Here is a 4,448-nt window from a genome sequence, read left to right as displayed (position 1 = left end):
GTATGGAAGTTACGTTCCACTCTCGTCCTCCACGCATCCGCAGCAGTAGGATCTACACCTCCCGAAAACTGCTCAGTACGCAACCTACCCATCTCTGTCAACATGCTGAGATAACGAGCATGGACCCCCGCATCCGCAGCCACTGGCTGCCGCTCCTCCGCCACCACTGGTGGCACTACCTGAGCCTGAGCCGGTACCACTGGTGGTAACCGCGCCAACACCTCCGCTAGCATAGCCGCAAAGTCAGTACCAGGGACTCCACCCGCTGGAACTCCCACACCCGGGACCCTAGCATCACCGGCCACTGGAGCATCAACACCGCCCCCTCCTGCCACACTCACAGAATCCCCCGGAACACTCTGCGACTCGCCCGCACCCTCAACTGTCACACTCTGGTCCTCGGTCTCACTAATCTCTGGGACTCTTCCCCTACCACGACCACGTCCGCGACCACGACCACGTCCCCGACCACGACCAACAACAGCACCCTCTCTAACCATCTGCACTACCATGAACAAAAGACTAAGCAAACAATTCAAAACCGCACACAAACTCACAACTTACCGTGGAATCTCATTGAAGGCTCGAAGAGGATGATACTAGGACTCCATACCACAAACAAATTGACTAACTACTCATAATCAATTTCCATCTCACAACAACATGTATTAAGCAACAGGAAAATATTCACCCAATTAAATTCCTAACCGCTCTAACCATCCTAGAACCGTAAAGGCTCTGATACCAAATTAAAACAACCGGACCCATTTTTTTTTAAAGTAAGTACAATACATAATTAAGCATCTCATACTACTTAATTAAACCACCCAAACCACAATTCCTCATTAAACCGATAACAACCAATATGCACAGCGGAAACATACCAACATACAGAACCAACACATCATCAATGCAATAACATTCCTAAGCATTCTATCCATCAACCTAGCATAACTCTATCCAAGGTTCCAACATAAACAATATAACCAAGTCCAACAACACACAACCGAGACCCTAGATCATCCTCCTCCTCATCGCCATGATTCCACACTACACAATACCTGCACCACAAACACAATGAGATGCGTGAGTATTACCAGAAATACCCAGTGAGACGATCCTCCCATCTACGAGCTATACACACAAGCAAATCAAGAGTACAACCACAAATAAAACATAACAAACCAGACATTGAACAGAACATCCAATAACACATTCATCACACCTACACAACTTCACACAAAACAAGTTATACAACCCAATCGCTTAGATAAGCTCATGGTCACGCACTCACCTTATCAAACTGATTATAACAACGAATATAACCAGTTGAGACTCTCCTAACGTCTGAAACAGCCCAGCAATTCCCTACAACAAGCCACACAACCAAAAACGACTTATAGCGAAACTGGACAGAAACATTAGAAAAGAACAGTCTTAAAGACGAAACCCTAAAATAAAAACCAACCGTTAACTATCAAATCCCTCCGATGAAAAGCTAGTCCGAGACGTCACGAAGCTTCCCACAAAATCTCGTGCCGATCAGAAACCAGACGAGACCACGATCTCAGTTACAATCCCCGATGGTTCCAACTCGCGTCTGAGAAAACGTGTCTCACGAAACTGCACATAACTCATCGAGTTTAAATCCAAATCCACTTCTGTAAAAAGGAGAATGACGATGAAAGGCTTGAGAATAACACTACCAAATTTCGTTACCTTTGACAACGATTTGATATATCGAAACTGTTTCTTCCCAAACCCTAACGATTCTGCTCCTTCTCCTTTAATCTCCTTCACACCACAATAGGCTCTCTCCTCTCTCTATATCTATTTCTTCCTCTCAACACAAGTATTGAATAACAGCCACGACCAAATAGAGAGAAGAGGCGTCCATTTCATTATAAATATATCACTTAGGGTTTCCTAAAACCTGCTCTAAACCGGGTGAACTTAAACCAAACCAGGCAATTTCATGATTTCACATAAATTGATCGGTTCTTCCACTTTTCTTTGGGACACGGGCGTTACACTTGTGCAGACATATTTTGTACAGCTTCCTGAACTTCATCTTCAACTTGAGTTTCCCCACATACACTTACACCTTCTTTAAAATTTTACGTATACATTTCACATATTATTCAGTAAACGGTATTTATATAATTATATATATATATATATATATATATAGTTGTATCCGAAGGGCTACTTAAAAGCAACTGGGAAATATTTATCCGTTTATCTTTATTTAGCTGATAGTGAAACACTTAAACCTGATGAAAAGATTTTCACTCAAGTACTTGTCCGAGTCCTAAACCCGCTTGGATCCAATCATGTAGAACTCAAATGTACGTATATTCTAAACCACAATTGCATTATTATATCTTAATAGTTGTTATAGTACTCTTTCTTCGATATACATACTGTGTTATTCATTTTGGCGGTCGTCTATATGTTTCACATTTTATTTTCTTGCAAGTGAACTCCTGGTACGAGAAAGCAAATTGGGTTTGGGGTTGGAGTTACTTTCTTTCTTTACATAAATTTCAAAAGACTTACTTGGACAAAGAAGACACGTTGAAAGTTAAGGCCGAATTTAAAGTTGTTTCTGCGGCCAAATACTCTACCGTTATCTGAACTCCTTTTTGTTTGTTTTGCTTTTAATTTAGAATATTATCTGATATTCTTCTACTATTATGACTCTATTAGGATAGTACCCGCGCTACGCCGCGGGATTGTTTTATATTTTGTTTTTATTTTTATTATTTTTGGATAATTTTATATGTGTTTGAGATTAAAATAAATCATTATTAATATAGTTTTTGACAATATTCATTGGTAATATTTTTGGTTTTAGGTTTTTATTATTATGTATTGCTAGTTTTATTATTGAAATGAAACTGTAGATTAAAATCATTTTTTCCTGTATCTATATACTTATTTAAGCAACCCTTTAAACAAATAACCCTACTCCATGTAAAATATTACACAAAATGCCAATGTATTTTAATACAAAATATAATAACAGAATCTTAATATTAATTTGTTGTAACCTGAAAATAATTATCCAAAAAATAGTAATTATTAATTTATTAGATTACAAGAAATCATTAATAAAATAATTTCGAAATTATTTAATAAAATAATAAAATTATTTTGAAATTATGTAATAAAATAATTAAACAGATTCTATTTATTGTTTCAGAAATCTTAGGAAACAATAACAAACTATTTAGAAAATCATAAAACTTAAATTTATTTATAAAATTAAGATTAAATATTTACATATCTAAATCATTTAATAATAACAAATATATATTAAAATTAGGATACAACATTGTTTATATTTTTAAAATATATCTATATACTTATTTAAGCTATGTTGTTAAAAATTTAACCAGTTATGATANATATTTTGTTTTTATTTTTATTATTTTTGGATAATTTTATATGTGTTTGAGATTAAAATAAATCATTATTAATATAGTTTTTGACAATATTCATTGGTAATATTTTTGGTTTTAGGTTTTTATTATTATGTATTGCTAGTTTTATTATTGAAATGAAACTGTAGATTAAAATCATTTTTTCCTGTATCTATATACTTATTTAAGCAACCCTTTAAACAAATAACCCTACTCCATGTAAAATATTACACAAAATGCCAATGTATTTTAATACAAAATATAATAACAGAATCTTAATATTAATTTGTTGTAACCTGAAAATAATTATCCAAAAAATAGTAATTATTAATTTATTAGATTACAAGAAATCATTAATAAAATAATTTCGAAATTATTTAATAAAATAATAAAATTATTTTGAAATTATGTAATAAAATAATTAAACAGATTCTATTTATTGTTTCAGAAATCTTAGGAAACAATAACAAACTATTTAGAAAATCATAAAACTTAAATTTATTTATAAAATTAAGATTAAATATTTACATATCTAAATCATTTAATAATAACAAATATATATTAAAATTAGGATACAACATTGTTTATATTTTTAAAATATATCTATATACTTATTTAAGCTATGTTGTTAAAAATTTAACCAGTTATGATATGACATATTACGAAAATACTATTATATTTTAATTATTCTAATAACTAACAAAAGAAAAGTTTAGATTTGTTTACAAAATAATAAAACTCTATTTATTGTTTCATAAATCTTAGGAAATAATAACAAACTATTTAGTTGGCTAAAACTTAATTGTTTATACACAATATTCACTATATAAACAATACTAAGTGTATAATATTGATAATATACATAACCTAATTGTAATTTTCACCTATAAAATTAATATACAACATGTTATACCAATAACTTCAATTTGTAAATTTGGTATTGATATGTCTATACTTTGTCTCTCCTTAGCCTATGTTTTATCATGCATTTAGCTAGGATAACTCATTGGTTTGCATCATTTT

This window comes from Camelina sativa, chromosome 5, assembly GCF_000633955.1.
Source record: "Camelina sativa cultivar DH55 chromosome 5, Cs, whole genome shotgun sequence".
NCBI classification, from domain to species: domain Eukaryota; kingdom Viridiplantae; phylum Streptophyta; class Magnoliopsida; order Brassicales; family Brassicaceae; genus Camelina; species Camelina sativa.
The sequence above is the reverse complement of the archived record's forward strand: the minus strand, read 5'-3'. Positions refer to the sequence as shown.